Genomic DNA, 9,720 nt, shown 5'->3' with positions numbered 1-9,720 from the left:
GGAACCAAATTCCTTGTGTGTGTAAACACACTTGGCCAATAAACCTGATTCTGATTCTGGTTTAAGCCTGTATAGGTGAATTCTATTAACATAGGTGTTAATTCTAAACTCACTAAACATCCATTCTTAACACTAGAAACTGTTAATAAACACTCACTTTGAATAAGTGTTTGTTGGTTAATTACCCCATGTGAGTGAATACAGGACCGGCTGCTAACACGAGACGGCAAAGTGTTCAGTCAGACACGAAAGGGTTCATTTAACTCATTCTGTTCTCACTATAAAAAGATGTTGTACTGTTCTGGAACATTCTGAGTAATGATGTCAATGATATATTCCGTACACCGTTGTCATGCCCTCACAGTACTGAATTAACACTTTTGATGTGATAAAAGTGAATATATAAAGCATCATTAACACTAAAGTGCTGAATTAAAAAAATGGAGCATTAAAACGGTGATCTATTTCTATATGATCAGCGTTCATTAACCCTGTATGAACACTATGTGAACAGTGTTAATTCTGCACTGTTAGGGATGTTTTTAATCTAAAGGCTTTAATTCCGTGAGGTAAATTTGAACTCTGTAAGGAAAAAAGTGTTCATTAAATCACTGCTTTTAACCCTGTGTGAGTGAATTAAAGACTAGGAGCTAGTACAAGGATTGTAAGTGTTAATTCAATAGGGTTAGGGTAAAGTCATTAATTAACTGATTATAAGCATTTATTAAGGCGTTATGAACGCTTACAGCCCTGAAGTAACACTCTGACATGATTGAATGAACACTTACGGTGTTATTAACGCGTATAAACTTAAACGTACACTTTATTTTAGGTCGCAAAAATAATGATTATGGCTTTAAATTCCACACAGAAATGTCACCTGAACCACTGAACATTTCGCACGAGCGAGCGAGCGAGCGCGCGCACACACAAACACACACACACACGCGCGTCCGCGCGCACGAATCTCCATCACCAAAACAGATCTTTTATTAAGCTGTTTTTTTTTTCTTTTTTTTTTTTTTAAATCTAACTCTTTTATTTGGCCTCAGTGATAAAGTAGAGAAATGTCAGAGATGGAAAAGTGAATAGAAAATGACAGGACTCACCGTCTAGCGGTCCACAGGAGCCCGGAGTCCGTTACCGTTACTCGGCTGTGTGTGAATCCGGTGACTGGGCGAGAGAAAAGTGTCGCGCGAGTGGCCGCTCGTGCGCCTCATCCGCGGCTCGCTCGCTCTGAGGAGAAGTAGGCGGAGTCAGGGGAAAAAAAAAAAAACGAGCTCGGCTGCTGATTGGCTGGCTGGTCACCCGCGTCCCGCGTCTCCATTACTGAGGCGCCATGGAGCACTGGGAAAGTAGTTTCGAAAGTAAATCTTTAAACCGAGCCTGATAAATGATTTTATTGCGAGCTTTCACCCGTTTAATTTCAGTTATGGCCAGGGGACTGTCCAAGGGGACTTTCAAGTGAAAAAAAAATGTAATAGTTGGCTCAGTGTCTAATGTGGCGACTCAGGGCAAGAGAGCAAACATAACAAACCTGATTAGAACCTGAGATTGGGTATGTTTAGAATCTGAGACGGGTATGTTTAGTATGTTTAGAACCTGAGATTGGGTATGTTTAATATGTTTAGAACCTGAGACTTGGGTATGTTTGTATGTTTAGAACCTGAGATTGGGTATGTTTAGAACCTGAGATTGGGTATGTTAGTATGTATAGAACCTGAGATTGGGCATGTTTAGTATGTTTAGAACCTGAGATTGGGTATGTTTAGAACCTGAGATTGGGTATGTTTAGAACCTGAGATTGGGTATGTTTAGTATGTTTAGAACCTGAAATTGGGTATGTTTAGTATATGTTTAGAACCTGAGATTGGGTATGTTTAGTATGTTTAGAACCTGAGATTGGGTATGTTTAGTATGTTTAGAACCAGAGATTAGGTATGTTTAAGATGTAGTCTAATTTCTACACAAATGAAAATATAAGAACAGCCTTAGCAAATGGCACGAGAGCCAACCTTTCCAACCCTAACCATTATCTTCATAAATCATGGTTTGACCCAAGAATTCTTTTAGGATATGTGATTTAAATTTTATGACATAAAATCGGTTTACAATGTGCAGCGAAATGTGAGATTTTGGTCACAGAGGTCAGCTGGGTTGTTGGTCACAATGGCACTAAATCAAGCCACCAATAATGACCGGCTCAATTCATGACCGAAGAATTCTTAAAGAGTCAAGATTCCTGAAACACTGAAACATATCTGACAAAAATGTGATTCCACAAAAAAATAAAAAATTCTCAGTTTGGTAAACTTGAGATATGAGTTTCAGGTAATAAGTATTTTATTCTGTTATCATGTTTCATTTGCTTTTCTCCATCTGAGTGACAGAAATGTGTTGTCAGTCATCTTTGGTGAAAATTGTACTAAATGACCACAGATCATGGGAATTGTGGTAGTTTATGGGAGTTTTTTATAAGCACAACAATGTATGTACAGACACTACAGTTATTATATCCTATTTTTTTGTGTAGATGTTTTAGCTATCAAATAAAACACTGACAAAATGTACAGCAATGTTTCACAGTAAGTTATTTTCTATAAAAGAGAGAAGAATCTCAGATCATTTGGTAGTTGCAAAAAGTTGCGCCCTTGTGATTCAGTGGGTCGACATAAATCGCCAAAGTCCGCAAAACCATGTTGGGGTAATGGGTCAAGGCCTTGAATGTTTCCTGAGAGGAGATCGCTGGACCAAAGTGTCTATTTGAACCAGCATGAAATAGGTTTTAGGAAATAGACAAGATGTTCCAAATGATGCAGAAGGTAAATAATAAACAATGGCCTCATTTGATTCCGCAGCACAGATTTGATCAACCTTTTTGCATGCCTTGTGTTTGATTATAAAGACTGTACCTAAAATGCAGACCCAGTAATATTTATTTAACGGTCCTTTCTAGTTTTCCTGTGAAAAAAATAATAAAATTCATAGTTCACTGGTCAAGTCTATAGTGCAAGGAGAACATGATGAAATATTCAATCTACTGTATATTCCTAAGCCTTTGCTGCATGCTGCAGAGCAACTGGGAGTGAACAGAGGTAAAGTCACAGGCTGCAAAATTCATGCACCGACCCAGAAGACATGCTCATGAGCTCGATCCACGGCCGACGTCTACTCTGTCTCCTCAGTCTGCATGCAGAATGTCGGGGACGTTTATAAAGGTGTTTGTAACAATCAGACGGAAGGACAGGGCACAGTGGGTTAACAGCACACCTGCGCATCAACACGCTCCGTCAGAAGGAAGGAGAGGGTCGGCCGAGAGTCTCAGACAGTCCATATGTTAAAAGTCTAGTTTTTGAGTCTGCGCTACGATTCATTAGGATTCACTGTATAGCTTTGTGAAAGAGAAACAGTGAAGGATATGCACCGCATTACTTTAGGACATAAAGTTTCTATACTGTCCTGAATTATACCCAAGTCCTTCTTCTGCCTCTACTGATTTCTTTTTGAACTTCATAATAAACATTTCATGTGCTGGATGATAACTGTGAGAGCCATAGTAATGACGAAACTCAGAGCAAAAGTGGACTGATAGCTAAAAAAAAAACTAAAGAATTTTAGGGTGAAAAATCTTCTACCTCTCCCAAATGAACTCGGTCAGCCGAAACACCTTGAAGTTTGATGTTTACTTCTTTAGCATTGCATCAAATTTCTATACACTTCTTATATAGTTAATAACGATCATTTTATGCCAATTTTTCTCTCTACATCTCTGAGTCTTCCTGCTATATATAAACAATACTAGATTTCCTGTTATGGCCAAACTTGAGTACGGATTCAATGGAGGTATAGGAGTGTAAAGTGTAGGACAACCAGGCTAAAGAACTCCATCTTCCCCTCAGCTATTAGACTCTTAAACAGCCACCCATCTCAGTGAATAGTCAGTCTAACTTTTCACCTCATTTGAACATTGTAATTTATATTGCTGCTATTACCACCACCATTATATACTGCTAAAATTATTCATGTAGCTCCATCGTAATTTTGCACATCTGTTAATGTTATTGCTGCCACTGTTAGATTATTTGCACGTCCTTGCAATATTATATTAATATTTGCACTCCATATCAATTTTGCACATCTATTAATGTTATTGCTGCTTTAAATACCTGGGTTATTCCTGCCATTGCTATAGTATATTTGCACTCACTTGCAAATATTATATTGCATTATATAGTGTACAGTTTGTGTATGTGTCAGGACCCTGGCAGAGGTGGCTTGGAGACAGACCCATACGCAGGATAGCTTCAAATGAAAGGGGTTTAATACATTAGGAAGACAAACATAAACCACAACACACGGGGAACTAACAATATAATCAATGAAGCCTCACATATATAGCGACACGGACAATCACACACAAAGGGAAACAGGTGTGATGACCGGGGAGGAGCAGATGTGGACGGGGCAATCACGTGACACAAACAAACAACAAACGCACATGGCACCAAGTCTGCGCTCATCCGAAACGGATCCGCGAAGATCCCTAACAGAACCCCTTGGGTATGTTTAGAACCTGAGATTGGGTATGTTTGTATGTTTAGAACCTGGGATTGGGCATGCTTAGTATGTTTAGAACCTGAGATTGGGTATGTTTAGTATGTTTAGAACCTGAGATTGGGTATGTTAGTATGTTTAGAACCTGACATTGGGCATGTTTAGTATATGTTTAGAACCTGAGATTGGGTATGCGACACGGACAATCACACACAAAGGGAAACAGGTGTGATGACCGGGGAGGAGCAGACGTGGACGGGGCAATCACGTGACACAAACAAACAACACATGGCACCAAGTCTGCGCTGATCCGAAACGGATCCGCACTGATCCCCAACAGAACCCCCCCCCTTAAGGCGCGGCTCCCGAAGCGCCAAAACCCGGCAAGGTCCGGGGGTGCGAGGTCCACGGCGAATGGCAGGTGAGGGAAGCAAGGGCGACGGCGAGGCTAGTGGGGAGAGCAAGGACCATGGCGAGGTAGGCGAGGGGAGCAGAGGCACACGGCGAGGCAGGTGGGGGGAGCAGAGGCACACGGCGGCGCAGCCGGAAAGGGCTGAGCGACGTCCACAGCCGAGCTAAGGGGTCGAGGCGACGTCCGCATCCGAACTTAAGGCCGAACGAAGTCCACAGCTGAGCTGAAGGGCCGAATGACGTCCACCGCCGAGCTGAAGGGCCGAGCATCTTCCCCCGATGCACCGCGGCCAAACCCGCGCCTCGGCGAGCTGAGGAAAGGGGCAGGAGGGCGGGAAGGCGCCCCCGCCTCGGGCCTGCAGCACCCCCCGCGGAAGTGGTGAAGCGACGTCCTCCTCGGAACGGACCTGGAAGTGAAGCGGCGTCCTTCACCGGAGAGATGCGGGGCGATGCCACAGGGCACCTAAAAAAAAGGAAACCCCAATAACATGGTGACACCCTCCGCGAAAGTGGTGAAGCGACGTCCTCCTCGGAACGGAACCGGAAGTGGACGGGCGTCCTTCACCGGCGAGATGCGGAGCGATGTCACCGGAAGGACTGGCGGAACAGTCCAGGGGGAAAAGGGAAAAAAAGGCCAGTCCGAGCTGGAAGCTATCCTGCTGGGTCTGCATGGTCGAGGCGGCTTCATTCTATCAGGACCCTGGCAGAGGTGGCTTGGAGACAGACCCGTACGCAGGATAGCTTCAAATGAAAGGGGTTTAATACATTAGGAAGACAAACATAAACCACAACACACGGGGAACTAACAATATAATCAATGAAGCCTCACATATATAGCGACACGGACAATCACACACAAAGGGAAACAGGTGTGATGACCGGGGAGGAGCAGACGTGGACGGGGCAATCACGTGACACAAACAAACAACAAACGCACATGGCACCAAGTCTGCGCTGATCCGAAACGGATCCGCGCTGATCCCTAACAGTATGTATGTTCAGTCCTGGCATTCTTTGTGGATGGCAAAGTAAGAATTTCATTGCTCAGGGAAACATGCTTTCCTCACTGGGTATATGACAATAAACACTTTGAGTCTAAAAGGTGGCCATTTGTGCAACCAGAATACGTTTAGTGCAATGTAGTCTCCCAAAGCATGAACTGGAATTATTCCAGAAAGACAGATGTTACGAGGAGGTTCACCTAGTTTGACTTTGAATACAAAGTACACTTCGTTTCCCCAAAATAAACTGTCCCATCACTTATTTGTTAGCCATACTGTATGTATTAATTTTTAAGTTGAATTTGTAATAAGCGCAGCTGAACTGTTTCAGTAAATTACATTTAAAAAGTGTGTTATAATTTCTGTACAATTTAACATCACTAACCTAAAATACAGTAGAAAGAAAAAAACACCATGTATCATGTCTTTGTACCGTATTTCGTTAGTTACTACTTACTTGATGACCTCTATGTATGAAATGTGCTATACAAATAAACTTACCTTGCCTTGCCTTGCCTACTTATGTTTTCTACTTACAAATTTTTCCCCAAGAACCTGTAAGACGTTTATCCTTATATCGTACAGTAACAGCTAAGTATCAACATAGCATTTAAATAAGTTTCAAGTACATAGTGTAAAGTGCATCCTGCATAAACTTCGTAAGTAACGTCAAAACGACCTGGAATACATCAGTACTGAATGCTAAAATAACATAAATAATAAGTAACTACTAAAGTAAGTAAGTAACTAGTAAAATGTTCAGTAAAAACTTGCATACATGTGAGTTTAGATGATATAATAGATGAAAGATGATCTAGTGTAGACATTAGCATTAAGTATCTGATATTGTCCTCATTAGCTACTAGGTGCTAACATTTCCAACTTACAAAGTTTACACTAGTTTTCAGATTCAGATTAGTTTCTGAATAAATATATTATAATATATATTTATACACACTTAGATGTGGTTCATATGCACCGCTAATTAAAGGGGTTTATATATTTAATTGCGGTTTACACAATGTAGAAAATTAAATAAGGAAATAAATAAACTAAGAAGTGTAACATTTAAAGATTTGATCATCTCCCAATTTCAGGTTACTATAATTAAGCACTTTATTAAAGACTAGAACTAAAAGATTATAAATGATTGTATTGTGGGATGAAATTTGTCATGTTTTTTACATTAGTGAGTGTCAGCTGCAGGAAAAATACATGCCGTGTGCTACAAGAATCTAATCTAAGTGATTTTCCACATAAATTTAGCCCCCCCCCCCCTCCCAATTAAACATGAACCATTGACTTTTATCTTGATTTTTTATTTTTTATTTTTGGTTCTGCTTCTAATGTCTTGAATTTTAACCAAACATGATTAAACTCAGAACGAAAAAGAAAGCTAATGTGACTGATAATGAAAATGTGCCTCACCTCAAAACTTTTCTATCCCTGGTCAATTATTCCTAATTTACTACTTTAATTTTCTTATTTACTGCATTTAACTTCTAACTGCTTGACATTTAACCAAAAATCACATTACGCAGTACAGATCTGTACACAAGCATTAAGACTTGATTAACTTATTGATTATATATATATATATATAAAGTATATTTATACTTGACTTTTTATGAAATTATACTGGACTATTTATTTATTTATTTATTTATTTATTTATTTATTTATTTATTTATTTATTTATTTATTTATTTATCAGGTCTGTGTCTTCACAACCCTGAGCTTCACTCCAAAGCCTTCAGGCAAACACTACATGAGCCTGGGTTAATTTTTAACAAAGAAATTCCTGTTAATTTGTACGCATTCCTCAGAGGTAGTGAAATTCCTCTTGGCCCGGCCACGATCTCTGACATCTCAGCTCTTTTTTAGCAAAAATGCGCATTGTTCAGTTTCCGACTTTCAGGTTCAGTTTTAGGGAATTACAAGAGGGTTTTTCACAGCCTGTATTTATTTTATTTATTTATTTTTTTATTATTTTGTACTCATGTTGTACTCATGTTCCAAACACGCGAATGTTATGATGATGTCACGCGACCCGTCTGGGCTCAAAGCTGGCGAAAATCTGAGGCTGTCTTGAAGAATGTTTCTCTGAATATTGCAGAAGGAAGCAGTTCCGCTGTCAGTTCCACTGTCCTTCACTTCTCCGTAATCTTCTCTCTCCATCATCCTGCTACAAATTGATCTTTGCCTCATCTGTCCAGATGTTGTTCCAGACCTCTAAAAGCTTTTAAAAGTGTCTTGAAAGTTCTAATGTGGGCTGAATGCTTTTGATCTTATGGTTTTTACCTTATGGTTTACGTCTCTGTATTTATTCTGCTGAACTCTTCCCTTGATTGTTGACTTTGACGCAGATACACCTTGATCAGGTCAACTCTTGTGAAAGAGTTTTTCTTCACCAGGGAAAGAATTCTTCTATACTCCATGACAGCTGTACGTAGGTCTTCCTGAGCTCTAATGCAGTCCTTATCTATCTGATGGGTTTGTTTTGATCTTTCAGCCTGATGTTGTCTTGCTTCTTTGGCAGCGACGACTCTTTGGACTTGACATTGCGAGGTTAACAGCAACAGATTCCAAATGTAAACGACACACTTGGAATAAACTCTTTATTTTACTTTTATTCACTTAGTTGGAAGTGACACACACCTGCCTACTGGACAGCTGAGAAGCCTAATGTCCAATAAAAATGTGTGTGTTTGGTGGTGGTAAATTCCTTCAAAAATAAAGCTGAACTTTTAGCTAAAATTTATTTCTACTAACCTCCAAAGAAAATAACTCATTACTGATTGAAAGCGACAATGCCTGACACAAATCTCCCTCAGTAGAGCCAATTTTTTGATTGGCTGCTGGCAGCCTGAGCGAGAGATTAGAAAGTCAGTCTGAGTGCAGTTCATTCAATACATTCAATAAAAAATTCAATTTACTGAATTTAATTGAATTGACTAGCTGTGCTCGGGGAGTTGAACGTTAGCCATGCGGATGGAAGACGATTGTTTAGACATCGTAGTGAATTAATAAAAAAACTATACAAAAAACCAACAAACAACAAAAATGTTCCAAATATTATATAACAATATATTATAGCTATTTTTTGTTTTTTATTTATTTTTTTTAGCTTCATCATTTCCTAGCACTTTTATACTTTTATACAAAAGGCAGGCTTGGTTTTAGCTTCCATGTTAGCAACCCGCTTATAGAAAACTAGATGTAATGATCCTTCTATGTGCTAAATTATACAGGAAAGGCTAATTTAGACAGCTAGCCAGGTCCAAATAATAAAATAGAAAAACTATCATCTGAAAGGATAAAACAATCCCGATATTACCTTTACCTTAAAGAATATTAAGCAAATTCTTGCAAAAAATATAAAAGATAAAGAATCACACTTTTCATCCGTTTATAGTTACAATTAAATAGTTCCACTAAAAATGTGCTAGTTCATGTTCTTACTTTAGAGGAAATCAGCTATAAACACATCCCCTCATCAGCTTCTCCAGCTTTTTTCTTCAAGTTACTAAGAGAAAAGAGAAAAAACAAATCCTGTGTGTATAGATCCTGTAACTCCACATCACAGCCTGTCATGTTAGCGTTAAACGCTAAAAGCATAAACTTCACTGTCTTGAAGATAAACTGAAAAATTTTGGTTGCTAAGTTACACTTCCTCCTCTGACACTGGAGACTCGTGTCATTAACAGTGTTAACGGTGTTAGTGTCAAACGCTCAGATATAATAATAATAATAA

At 39.4% G+C, this 9,720-nt stretch overlaps 1 protein-coding gene across 2 annotated transcripts in view; it reads right to left on the bottom strand.

Annotated features, from left to right (window-relative positions):
* The window catches only part of cdh6 (cadherin 6), a 32,263-nt gene extending 31,003 nt beyond the window's left edge, over nt 1-1,260 (bottom strand). The window contains exon 1 of one of the 2 annotated variants that reach the window (XM_047806618.1): nt 1,110-1,260. The gene's annotated coding sequence lies outside the window, so the exon portion shown is untranslated. Of the gene's footprint in view, nt 1-157; nt 252-1,109 lie in introns of those variants that run through there. The other variant, XM_047806619.1, reaches the window with a different exon arrangement.
* Nucleotides 1,261-9,720: the final 8,460 nt, after the last annotated feature.

This window comes from Tachysurus fulvidraco, chromosome 22 (assembly GCF_022655615.1).
Source record: "Tachysurus fulvidraco isolate hzauxx_2018 chromosome 22, HZAU_PFXX_2.0, whole genome shotgun sequence".
Lineage (NCBI taxonomy): Eukaryota > Metazoa > Chordata > Actinopteri > Siluriformes > Bagridae > Tachysurus > Tachysurus fulvidraco.
Note: the sequence above shows the minus strand (reverse complement) of the source record. Positions and strands in the feature narration are given on the sequence as shown.